Genomic DNA, 13353 nt, shown 5'->3' with positions numbered 1-13353 from the left:
AACAATGAATGGGTCAACAAAGAAACCAAAGAAGAAATCAAATAGTACATGGAAACAAATGAAAATGAAAACAGTGCTCGCTTTAGCAGCACGTATACTAGAAGTGTAATAATACAGAGAAGATTTGCATGGCCCCTGTGCAAAGATGACATGAAAATGAAAACACAATGGTCCAAAATCTTTGGGATGCAACAAAAGTGGTTCTAAGAGGGAAGTTTATAACAATACAGCTCTACCTCAAGAAGCAAGAAAAGTCTGAAAAAAACAACCTAATCTTACATTTAAAGGAGCCAGAAAAAGAAAAAAACAAAACCAAGACCCAGAGAAAGGAAGGACATAATAAAGATTAGATCAGAAATAAGTGATATAGAAAATAAAAGACAAGAGAATAGATCAATGAAAACATGAGTTGGTTCTTTGAAAGATCAACAAAATTGGTAAACCTCTAGCAAGACTCATTAAAAAAAGAGAGGTAAGACCAAATAAACAAAATTACTAATGAAAGAGGAGAAATAATAACCAACACCACAGAAATACAAACAATTGCAACACAGTATTATGAAAACCTATATGGCAACAGACTGAACATATAGAAGAAATGGATAAATTCCTAGAGACATATAACCTACCAAAACTAAAGCAGGAAGAGATGGAAATTTGAACATGCCAATAACCAGCAAAGAAATTAGATCAATAATCAAAAAACTCCCCCAAAACAAAAGTTCAGGACCAGATGGCTTCACAGGTGAATTTTACCAAATATTTAAAGTAGAGTTAATACCTATTCTTAAGCTATTCCAAAAAATACAAGAGGAAGGAAAATTTCCAAATTCATTCTAATGAGACCAGTATCACCCTGATACCTAAACCAGATAAAGACACCACAAAAACACAGAACTATAGGCCAATAACTCTCATAAATATTGATGCAAAAATCCTCAACAAACTATTAGCAAACTGAATCCAAAAATATATTAAAAAAATAATACACCATGATCAAGAGGAATTTATTCCTGGGATGCAAGGGTGGTTTAATATTCACAAAACAATTGGGGTGCCTGAGTGGCTCAGTTGGTTAAGCATCTGGCTTCGGCTCAGGTCATGATCTCACGGTTCGTGGGTTCAAGCCCCGCATTGGGCTCTGTGCTGACAGCTTGGAGCCTGGAGCCTACTTTGGATTCTGTGTCTCCCTCTCTCTCTGACCCTCCCCCGCTCATGCTCTGTCTCTCACTCTCTCAAAAATAAATAAAACATTAAAAAAATTAAAAATAATATTCACAAAACAATCAATGTGATATGTCACATCAGTAAGAGAAAGGATAAAAACCATATGATCATTTCAGTAGATGCAGAAAAAGCATCTGACAAATTATTCATTCATGATAAAATCCCTCTGCAAAGTAGATCTAGAGGGAACATATCTCGACATAATAAAGGTATATATGAAAAACCCACAGCCAACACCATACTCAGTGGTGAAAAATTGAGAGCTTTTCCCTTAATATCAGGAACAAGACAAGGATGTCCACTCTCACCACTTTTATTCAACATAGTACTGAAAGTCCTGGACACAGGAAATCAGACAAGAAAAAGAAATAAAAGTCTTCTTAATTGCTAAGGAAGAAGTAAAAGTTTCACTATTTGTAGATGACATGATACTATATGTAGAAAACCCTCATGAGTCTACCAAAAAACTACTAGAACTGATAAATGAATTCAGTAAAATCATAGGATATAAAATCAATGTACAGAAATCTGTTGCATTCCTATACACTTATAATGAAACAGCAGAAAGTGATATTAACAAAACAATTCCATTTACAACCAAACCAAAACCAATAAAATATCTCACAATAAAGTTAACCAAAGAGGTGAAAGACCTATACTCTGAAACCTATAAAACTCTGATGAAAGAAATTCAAGATGATGTAAAGAAATGGAAAGACATTCCATGCTCATGGGTTGGAAAAACAAGTATCGTTAAAATGTCTAGACTACCTAAAGCAATCTTCACATTTAATGCAATCCCTATCAAAATACCAACAGCATTTTTCACAGAACTAGAACAAACAATCCTAAAATTTGTATGGAACCACAAAAGACCATGAGTAGCCAAAGCAATCTGAAAAAGAAAATCAAAACTGAAGGTATCACCATTCCAGACCTCAAGTTATATCACAAAGAGGTAGTAATTAAAACAGTATGGTACTGACATAAAAACACATAGATCAATAGAATGAAATAGAACAAAACAAAACAAGAAATGCTCAGTTATATGGTCAATCTTTGATGCAATCTTTGATGAAAGAAGAACGAATACACAATGGGAAAAAGAGAGTCTCTTCAACAAATGGTGCTGGGAAAACTGGACAGCCACATGCAAAATAATGAAACTAGCCCGCTTTCTTATACCATACAAAAAAATGAACTCAAAATGGTTAAAGACCTAATTTTGTGAGACCTGAATCCATTAAAATCCTTGAAGAGGGCATAGGCAGTAATCTCTCTGACATCAACCATAGCAACATTTTTCTAGATATATCTTTTGAGGCAAGGGAAATAAAAGCAAAAATAAACTATTAGAACTATATCAAAATAAAGTTTCCACATAACAAAGGAAACAATCAACAAAACTAAAATGCAACCTACTGAATGGTAAAAAATATTTGCAAATGACATATCTGATAAAGGGTTAGTATCCAAAACATACAAAGAACTGTTATAATTCAATACAAAAATCACATAATCCAATTAAAAACTGGGCAGAAGACATGAACAGACATTTCTCCAAAGAAGACATACAGAGGGCCAACAGACACATAAAAGATGCTCAACATCACTCATCATCAGGGAAGTGCAAATCAAAACTACATTGAGTTATCACCTCACCCCTGTCAGAATGGTTAAAATCAACATGAAAAAATAAGTGTTGGTAAGGAGATGGAGAAAAAGGAATCCTCTTGAACTGTGGTTGGGAATGCAAACTGGTGCAGCCATTGTGGGGAAGGGAATGGAGGTTCCTCAAAAAATTAAAAATAGAACTACCCTATAATCCAGGAATCACACTACTGGGTATTTACCCCCAAAGCACAAAAACACTAACTCAAAATAATACATGCACCCTTATGTTTAGACAGCATTATTTACATTAGCCAAATTATGAAGTAGCCCATGTGTCCATTCACTGATATATGGATAATGAAGGACCATGAATATATATATATATATATATATATTCATGGTCCTTCATTATCCATATATATCCATATCTATATATAGGGGCTATATATATCTATATATCTATATATCTATATATCTATATATCTATATATCTATATATAGATATATATAGGGGCTCAAACTCATGAACTGTGAGATCATGACCTGAGCTGAAGTCAGATGCTTAACCGACTGAGCCACCCAGGTGCCCCTAAAAAAATAAACTATTTCTTGTAGGCAGCATGTATCTGAGTCTTGCTTTTTTGTCCAACCTGACAATCTTTGCATTTTAAATTGGGGTGTTTAGACTATTAACATTTATGTAGTTATCGATATAGTTACATTTAAGTCTATCATCTTGTTATTGGTTTCTATTTGTCCAGTCCATTCCTTGTTCCCATTTTACTTTTATTCTGCCTTTTTCCAGGTTATATTTATGTTTTCATTCTAACTCTTTTGTTGCCTTCTTAGCTATAACTGTTTTGTTATTGTAGTTGTTGCTTTAGGGATTATAATATGTACCTTTAACTTATAATGGTCTACATTCAAGTGATATTATACTATATCATATACATCATAAGAATCTTACAATAGTATACTTTCATCTCTCCCCTCCCAGCCTTAATGCTATTTGTTGTCATACATTTATTTATACATATTTTATAAACCCTCAAGACAATGTTATTATTTTTTTAATATTTATTTACTTTTGAGAAAATATTTATTTACTATTTAAATATTTTTTTAAAAAATTTATTTACTTTTGAGAAAGAGAGACTTAGTATGAGTAGGGGAGGCGCAGAGAGAGAGGGAGACACAGAATCTGAAGCAGGCCTGCCACGGGACTCCAACTCACAAACTGTGAGATCATGGCCTGAGCTGAAGTCAGACACTTAACTGACTGAGCCACCCAGGGGCCCCTGTTATTATTTTTGATTAAACAGTTTATCTTACTAATGATATATAAAAGAAAACAGTTTATCTTACATAATGATATATAAAAGAAAAATTACATATTACCCAGGTCATTACCATTTCTGGTGCTCTTTAATTCTTTGTGTGGATCTAGATTTCCATTTGTTATCAATTTCTTTTGACCTGAAGACTTCCTTTAACATTTCTTACAGTGTGGGTTTCCTGGTGATAAATTCTCTTCCTGTTAAAAGGATTTTTGTTGTGTATAAAATGCTTGGTTGAAAAATTTTAAAGTACTTTAAAGGTATTACTACACCATTTTATCACTTGCACTGTTTCCAATGAAAGATTTGATGGCATCTTCTCCTTGTTCCTCTGTATACAATATGTTTTCGCCCCCTCTATTTTAAGATTATTCTTTATCACTTAATGTGAGCAACTACATTATTATATACCTTGTTGAAATTTACTCTATGTTTCTTGTGCTTTGGGTTTGTTGAGACTATAAATCCATGAATCCAAGAGTCTCAACAAACCCAAAGCACAAGAAACAGTAAATAGGATTCATGGATTTATAGTTTACATAAAATTTGCAAAAAATTTCAGCCATTATTTCTTAAAATATAGTTCTGTCCCCACTTCAGAAACTCTAATCACATATATATTTTGCTGCGTGAAGTTGTCCAATATATCAATGATGCTCTTTTCATATTTTTTAGATTTTTTTCCTCTGTATTTCATTTTGGGTAGTTTATTGCTGTATCCTCAGTCATTATCTTGTCTTCTGCCAGTATAATCTACTATCAATCCCACCAAATAGGATTTTGTTTGTTTGCTTATTTATACTCATTTTGGTTTTTTTTTTTTTTGTTCTTTAAATAGACTTTATTTTTAAGATCATTTTAGATTCACAAAAGAATTCAGCAGAACATACTGAGTTTGTTTGTCCCCTGTCCTCCAACTGGTACAGTTTATATATCCATTCACCTAGTGAAGGACATCTTGGTTGATCCCAAGTTTTGGAAATTATGAAGAAAGCTGCTAAAAACATCTGTGTGCAGGTTTTCTTGTAGACATAAATTGTCACCTGATTTCTGTAAATACCAAGGAGCATGATTGCTGGATTTCATGGTAAGAGTATGTTTAGCTTTCCAAGCAACTGCTGAACTGTCTTCCAAAATAATTATACCATTTTGCATTCCCACAGCCAACAGATGAGAGTTCCTGTTGCTTCACATTCTCTCCAGTATTTGGTGGTGTCAACATATGGAATTTTTGCCATTCTAATAGATGTATAGTTGTGTCTCTTCATGTTTTAGTTTGCAATTCCCTAATGACATATTAATGTTGAGCATCTTTTCATACCCTTATTTGCCATCTGTTAATCTTATTTGATGAGGTGTCTGTTTAGGTCTTTTGTTCAAGTCTTTTGCCCAAGTTGTTCATTTTCTCATTGTTGAGTTTTAAGAGTTCTTTGTATATTTTGGATAATGGTTTTTTATCAGATATATCTTTTACAAATACTTCCTTCTAGTCTGTGACTTGTCTTCCTATTCTCTTCATAATTTTTTTTGCAGAGATGTTTTTAATTTTAATTTTATTTATTTTATTTTTTTGAGATGTTTTTAATTTTAATGAATTCCAGCTTATCGATTATTTCTTTCATGGTTCGTGCCTTTGGTTTTACATGCATAGAGTCATTGCCATACCCACGGTCACCTAGATTTTCTCCTATGTTATCTTTTAGGATTTTATAGTTTTGCATTTTACATTTGGTTCTATGATTAACTTTGAATTAATTTTTTAATCTAGATTCATTTTTTTTTGCATTTGAATGCCAGTTGCTCCAGCATCATTTTTTGAAAAAGAGTATCTTTTCTCCATTGTATTGCTTTTGCTCCTTTGTCAAAGTTTAGTTCACTACATGTATGGAATAGCTTGAGAAGGATAGGTATTATCTCTGCTTTAAACGTCTGGTAGAACTCCCCTGGGAAGCCATCTGGTCCTGGACTCTTATTTGTTGGGAGATTTTTGATAACTGATTCAATTTCTTCGCTGGTTATGGGTCTGTTCAAGCTTTCTATTTCCTCCTGATTGAGTTTTGGAAGAGTGTGGGTGTTCAGGAATTTGTCCATTTCTTCCAGGTTGTCCAATTTGTTGGCATATAATTTTTCATAGTATTCCCTGATAATTGTTTGTATCTCTGAGGGATTGGTTGTAATAATTCCATTTTCATTCATGATTTTATCTATTTGGGTCATCTCCCTTTTCTTTTTGAGAAGCCTTGCTAGAGGTTTGTCAATTTTGTTTATTTTTTCAAAAAACCAACTCTTGGTTTCGTTGATCTGCTCTACAGTTTTTTTAGACTCTATATTGTTTATTTCTGCTCTGATCTTTATTATTTCTCTTCTTCTGCTGGATTTAGGCTGCCTTTGCTGTTCTGCTTCTATTTCCTTTAGGTGTGCTGTTAGATTTTGTATTTGGGATTTTTCTTATTTCTTGAGATAGGCCTGGAAGGCAATGTATTTTCCTCTCAGGACTGCCTTCGCCGCGTCCCAAAGCGTTTGGATTGTTGTATTTTCATTTTCGTTTGTTTCCATATATTTTTTAATTTCTTCTCTAATTGCCTGGTTGACCCACTCATTCGTTAGTAGGGTGTTCTTTAACCTCCATGCTTTTGGAGGTTTTCCAGACTTTTTTCTGTGGTTGATTTCAAGCTTCATAGCATTGTGGTAGTTCACTACATGTATGGTGGTCTATTTCTGGACTCTGTATTCTGTTCTATTGGTCCTTTGTCTATACTTTCACCAATAACATAATTTCTAAAGTACTGAAACTTTATATAGTCATGAAGTCCAGTACTGTCAGCCCTCCAACTTTGTTCTTCAAGACTGTGTTGGCTATTCTGGATCTTTTGCCTCTCCACATAAAATTCAGAATCACTTTGTTGATGTTCACAAAATAACTTGGTGGGGTTTTGGTTTGGGATCCATTGTATTTTTCATCTCAAACATGATAGTTTTCATCTGTAGGATTTTGATTTCCACTAAAAAAATATCTTCCACATCTCTATCTAATATAAGGAATATGGATATAACAATTCTTCTAATGCCAATTCTGAGTTGGTTTGGATGTAATTATTATTCTCCTCATTATGAATTGTGTTTTCTTGGACCACTGAATGCCTAATTAATTATTAAATGGATGTCAGATGTGCAATTTACCTTAGTGGCTGTTGGATATTTTTATATTCCCATACATACCCTTGAATTTTCTTTAAGATACATTTAAGTTACTTGGGAACAATTTGATTATTTCAGGAATTGCTTTTGTGATTCTGTATGGTGGATTTGGAGCTATTCTCCATCCAAGGCTAATCATTTGTTACTGAGGCAAGACTTTCCTGTGTATTCAGCCAAATACCCAGTGAATTATAAAAGTTTTTCCAGTCTGGCTGGTGGGGAGAGATACTTTTTCCCTCTCCTGTGTGAGCACTAGAAAGCATTCTCTAATACTTCTGATTTTTTTTTTTTTTTTGTCAGCCTGGGGTAGTTTCATGTACATGTTCTGGTTACAATTCTTAATATTCAAGGGACTTTCTATAGAATTAGTAGTTTCTCTCTATGAAGATTTCTCTTGTGTATTCTGTTCTACGATCTGTTAGTCACCCTAGTTTCCTTAGCTGCTTAGCTCTCTCCTATGCAAGAAGTCCACTGGGCTCTACCTCAGTTCCCTTTCTGTGTACCATTACCAGGAAACATTTCTAAAATTAGAAATTCAAATTTTTTAAATGTTTACTTTATTTTTGAGAAAGAGACAGAGTGTGGGTGGGGGAGGGGAAAAGAGAGAGGGAGACACAGAATCTGTGAAGCAGGCTCCAGGCTCTGAGCTGTCAGCACAGAGCTGGATTCAGGGTTTGAACCCATGAACCGTGAGATCATGACCTGAGCTGATGTCAGATGCTTAACCAACTGAGCCATCCAGGTGCCCCTAGAGATTCAAATTTTTGTAGATACACAACTGCTATGATTTTCTATCCTTGTGTTAGTTTTCTAAAATTGTGTTTTCCAAGGAATTTGTCTATTTCATATGTTATCAAATTTATTGGCATAAAATCATTCATATGTTCTTTTTTATTATTTGAGTGTTTAAGAAATCTGTAGATACATCCCCTCTTTCATTCCTGATATTGGTAATTAGTATTTTCTGTCTTCCCTAATTATTCAAGCAGGGCTTAATGGATTTTATTTATTTTCACAAGAAAACAAATAATGTTAGCTTATCAGAAAACTGATAATATGCTTATTAGCTATATAATTTCTTTCTTTACACTAACTCTGTTATTAATTTGCTCTTCTTCATGTAGCTTCTTTTTTTTATTACATTTCTTTATTTTTGAGAGGCAGAGAGAGGCAGAGCATGAGTGGGGGTGGGCAGAGAGAGAGAGGGAGACACAGAATCCGAAGCAGGCTCCGGGCTCTGAGCCGTCAGCCCAGAGCCCGACGCGGGGCTAGAACCCACAAACCGTGAGATCATGACCTGAGCCGAAGTCGGACGCTCAACCGACTGAGCCACCTGGGCGCCCCTCTTCATATAGCTTCTTAATGTACACAATTAGATTATTGATTTTAAACCTTTTTGCCATTACTTTATTTTAAAAGAATGTTCATGGCTATTCTCTCCATGTTATATTATGTACTTTCATCAACTATAGTGTTACCATTAATATTATCACTATTCAAAAGATAAGAAAGCTGATTTTACAGAGGTTAAAGATTATACTAAATTATATAATTTATAAGTTGCAACTCTTGAGACTGAAACCCACATCTTCCTTTTTTTTCTGATGGAAACCTTAAACATGCAACCACTCCACCATATTGTTCTTTTGACAAACTATAGAGGCTCAATAATGATCCCTAGTATTTGTCTTATATTTATCCCCACTAAGAACCTGACAATGACCTTCATTTATTTTGCTTCCAGGTTTAATTCTGATCCATGTGCCATCTGGGAACTAAGATGGCTTCTTCATGTAGTAGAATCCTTAGGCATGAACACAGAAAGTTCTTCCACTTTGCTTTTTAATCCAAGAAAGCTGAGCCACACTACAGCTGTTTTTCTAACCTAAATAATCCAATATGACAGAGACTGTGTTTCACTTTCCCCACTAATGATATCTTTATCAGTTCATCACCAGCCTCATATACATTTTTATTTTTTGAGTCATTGCTTATCACCATTCTGTGATAATGATCTCTGAGCATCCCCATCCATTGGCAGTATTAGGGGTTCCCTTGCTTTAGGAGCATAAGTTCCAAGCTGTGATAGCCTCACACTGTATCTCTATGATCACTAGGGCACAGGGCACTTTGTCAAAAATGGATTTGTCTTTCCAAGAATCATTTTTATCTTTGCTGCCATCCTCATGTACGTTGTTTCAAAGATTGCCTTTGGAAACAGCTACAAACTATTGACTTTGGAAACAGCTCAGCATGTTGTTTATCTTTCTTTATACTTTACAATATTATACCTATGTGACCAAGATTTCCTGGGCACTCCATCTACACAGACATTCCTGGATTCATTGGAGCCCTAGGTATTGTTGTTACCAGAAAATCTTCACTTGCTACTTTGGGATATTTATCATAATAGAAACTGACTTCCATATATTACTCAAAAACTGCCTTTTCATTAAAATCACATCTATCATCTAATATTTTTCTACCACTTCATTCATACATTCCTACATTTTCAGCATCATGAGGAATAATAGTGCTATTTTAAGCCCATGAATCAGAGGATAAACTTTATATGCCTATGAAAGAACAGGATAATCTTTCAATCAATATGACAAATTTTTATACTGACAGCATGTAGTATATTATGTCTGGAAATGAGATATGGAGCAGAGGTATGGACTGCCACAAAGTGATTAATATCAGGATATGATAGTAGGGATTTTAGGTGACTTGCCGTTCAGTTTGTGGTTTGTTTGGAAGTGGAGGGAGGCAGCCTGAGCTTTCTGGCATATGATTGAGACCTGAGGCATTTACTGAAGATAATCAGTCTCAGATCTGTTTGAATTTTCCCCATTTTTGAGACTTATTTTCCTTATCTGCCAAACTCTAGAGTCAACCAAGTGATGGGTGTATATTTGGGGCTATGTTGTCTTTGAGATTGCTATTTAATGTAGCAACAGTTATGCTAGTCTCTAAGGAAGTTACATTATAAGATTGGAATCCCAGTGGTTCGTTTTTCAAAGGAAACCATATCTGCTACCCACCCTATATGGACTATCTACCTAACCCATTATCTGAAGTTTTCTCCTCCACACTACACCTTGGTGAGCTTCCTGTCTTTAATAATGTCTATTCAATCTTTCTATTGGAAGGTGTAAGTGGCTGAAGTATGGACTATGGCTCTCACTGTGAAAATCAATTTTCACATTTTGATGACCATAGAAAGCTGTCAACAGTTCACACATCATAGTGACCTTCTGGTTTCTATGACAATTGGGATATACACAATTTGATCATGGAGTAGAACCATTTAGCAAGGATGTTTACAAGAAGGAAATGTCTATTAAACTTTAGGGTCTGCCATAGTAAATGTTCTGGGTCCCAGGAGAGGCTGCTTCTGGTAAGGGAATCAAGTTGGGTTCTACTGAACTTGAAACTACAACTACCACTTGGTCACTTTAGTCTCCTCATGGCAGAGGACCAGTAGGCAAAGAAAGAAATTTATATGGTAGTGGGGTAAGTTGACTCTGATTACCATGCAGAGATATGGGTTGTTGCTACATAACTGGGATAAGGAGGAGTATGTCTAAACCCAGAGGATTCATCAGGAATTCTTTCTTGGTGCTTCTAGCCTGGTAACAATGGTAAATGCATTCAGAATAAAATAGGTGTTGATTTCTTCATAATTTTAAGAATTGTTTACACTTCAAATCTTGGCTAAGTGGGGCCGAATGCAACAAAAAGTCTTGGGCAGTTGACTCAGAAATCATTCTAGGGAGCCTGACTTCATGCTTAGCCTGGCCTTTAAAAGAAGTATCTTGGGGCGCCTGGGTGGCGCAGTCGGTTAAGCGTCCGACTTCAGCCAGGTCACGATCTCGCGGCCCGTGAGTTCGAGCCCCGCGTCAGGCTCTGGGCTGATGGCTCAGAGCCTGGAGCCTGTTTCCGATTCTGTGTCTCCCTATTTCTCTGCCCCTCCCCCATTCATGCTCTGTCTCTCTCTGTCCCCAAAATAAATAAACGTTGAAAAAAAAAAATTAAAATAAAAGAAGTATCTTTCTTTATTAGTTCTTTGGAGGCTTGAAGTATATTTAACACTATTAACTTAAACACCATCCGGCTCTGCTTTTTAACATCTCTTCAACTGTTCTGACTGCATCTATTTCAATTGTTTTTTTTTTTCCAAATAGCTTTAATAATGTTAAAACGTCCAAATTCTCTTTTCTTTCCCTTCTGGTAGGTTTTTACAATTGCTAAGATCTGAACTATACAGTTTTTTATGAACCTTCCCTATTGGCACAAGCTGACTCCAAGTGGAACTCAAGGAACAATTCACCCTACGCAGCAGAGTGCCTCCATATTGGAACACTTTAGTTTTTCTAGAATTTGGTAGAATTAAAAGGACAGAACATGCATGGGCTTAAAAAGTAATCCAGGACTCTGAGGTCTCAAAGGAAAGGGAAGGACAGAAACTCTAGAAGCTGAGGGTCTTGAAAATTCATTGGACCCCAAGCATGTCAATCTTTACCTTTCAGCAAATAAACTTAGAGCTTGCAACGGCAGGGGGCGGGGCAATCCTTTGTTGACGTTTCGAAGCTCTGCCTCCTGTCACCAGCCCAACGGATTACTTCCAACCTTGTCCAACACTGCCTCAGGTGTAGTTTCAATTGGCTGCTCTTCACACACACCCCTCTCAACCCCCATACCCTACTTCTACAACCACCCTGTTGCAGGGCCTCCACAGGCACTATAGACCGCTGTATCCTCTGCTCCCATCTTCTCTGCTGCCTCCATCACCTACCAGCAGGCACTGCTGCCAACAGCCTCAACTCTGTGGTCGCCATCTTTGCCAATTTTGTTAAGGGGCCAGATCACTTCTACAGTTGAGGCACTGACTGGTGTATCTGTTCTGCCATGTCTGCCACAGAGAATCAAGGCCTAATCTCAGGTGGCCAGATGGGAGCCGGTGTTGAGGTGGGCCAGGATCCTGGATCCATCAGGCATGGTGCAGTGCCTGCAGAATTGGGGGGTGGAGTTGCATGGGCCGCAGCCCCTAGGGATTTCCAGGCAGCTGTTCAAGCCCTTTGGGAGGAGGAGGAGGGTGGGCAGGAGGCTGCTCAGCCTGTAGTCCAGAGGAATTGGGATATACAACCAGTAGAAGAGGAGGAAGAAGAGGAGGAAGAAGAGGAGGAGGAAGAGGAAGATGAGGAAGACGACGAGGATGAGGAAGAAGAAAAAGAGGAGGACGATGATGAAAAGGAGGGAGAAGGGAAGGGAGGAGATCAGGAGGGGGGAGAAGAAGAGGAGGAGAATGAGGAAGATGAGGAAGAGGAGGAGGACAATGAAGAAGAGGAGGATGACAACTTTGAGGAAGAGAATGAGAATTATTTGAACAAAGAGGAAGAGAAGAAAGGTAAGGAAGGCACATCTTTGAGTTTCCTATGGCACAGTTTTGGCCCCTAATCAGAGCTGTGATCCATTCCCTTTCATATCATAGTCATTATAACAACCATATCCTTCCTGGTCCAGCCCCACACAGGCTGTATGGTGGTCAGGTGCCACTCCAGGGAGCCCAATGACCCTGCCGATGGACTGGTGCCTTGAGAGGTGAAGGACCCATAAGGGGTCAGGTAAAATTCCAGGAGCCAAGGTCTGGGAGGGAAGGTACCTGGCAGAGGGCACCTGACCCTGAGAACTGGAGGAACCTGCAGAGAGGGCTACAGCCCAGAAGACAGAACTGGTGGAGGTCAAGGTCTGGGAGGGTGAAGTATTGGGGGATGCTGCCACTTTATAGGAAAGCTGGGGCCTATGCACCTGAGGAGACAGTGGTCATGAATGGAGGCAACATCTTCAGGTTCTTGTAACTTCTATTGGCACAGCTGGCTTACTTGAAGGCCACTCTTTGTGCTTGCCTCAGGTGACTAAGCAACAGGTCAATGTTTAAAAAAAAAACCTTCAGGCTGAATGTACTAATTGTATA

The 13353-nt window shown here is 37.0% G+C and overlaps 1 protein-coding gene and 1 non-coding gene across 3 annotated transcripts in view; one reads left to right on the top strand and one right to left on the bottom strand.

Annotated features, from left to right (window-relative positions):
• The window catches only part of LOC123594692 (small ubiquitin-related modifier 2-like), a 164139-nt gene that overhangs the window by 81655 nt on the left and 69131 nt on the right, over positions 1–13353 (bottom strand). The gene's annotated exons all lie outside the window — the stretch shown is intronic.
• LOC123595508 lies at positions 74–183 on the top strand. The gene has a single exon (XR_006711209.1). It is a non-coding gene; the product is annotated as a U6 spliceosomal RNA (small nuclear RNA).

Source organism: Leopardus geoffroyi, chromosome X (assembly GCF_018350155.1).
Source record: "Leopardus geoffroyi isolate Oge1 chromosome X, O.geoffroyi_Oge1_pat1.0, whole genome shotgun sequence".
In the NCBI taxonomy this organism is placed as follows: domain Eukaryota; kingdom Metazoa; phylum Chordata; class Mammalia; order Carnivora; family Felidae; genus Leopardus; species Leopardus geoffroyi.
Note: the sequence above shows the minus strand (reverse complement) of the source record. Positions and strands in the feature narration are given on the sequence as shown.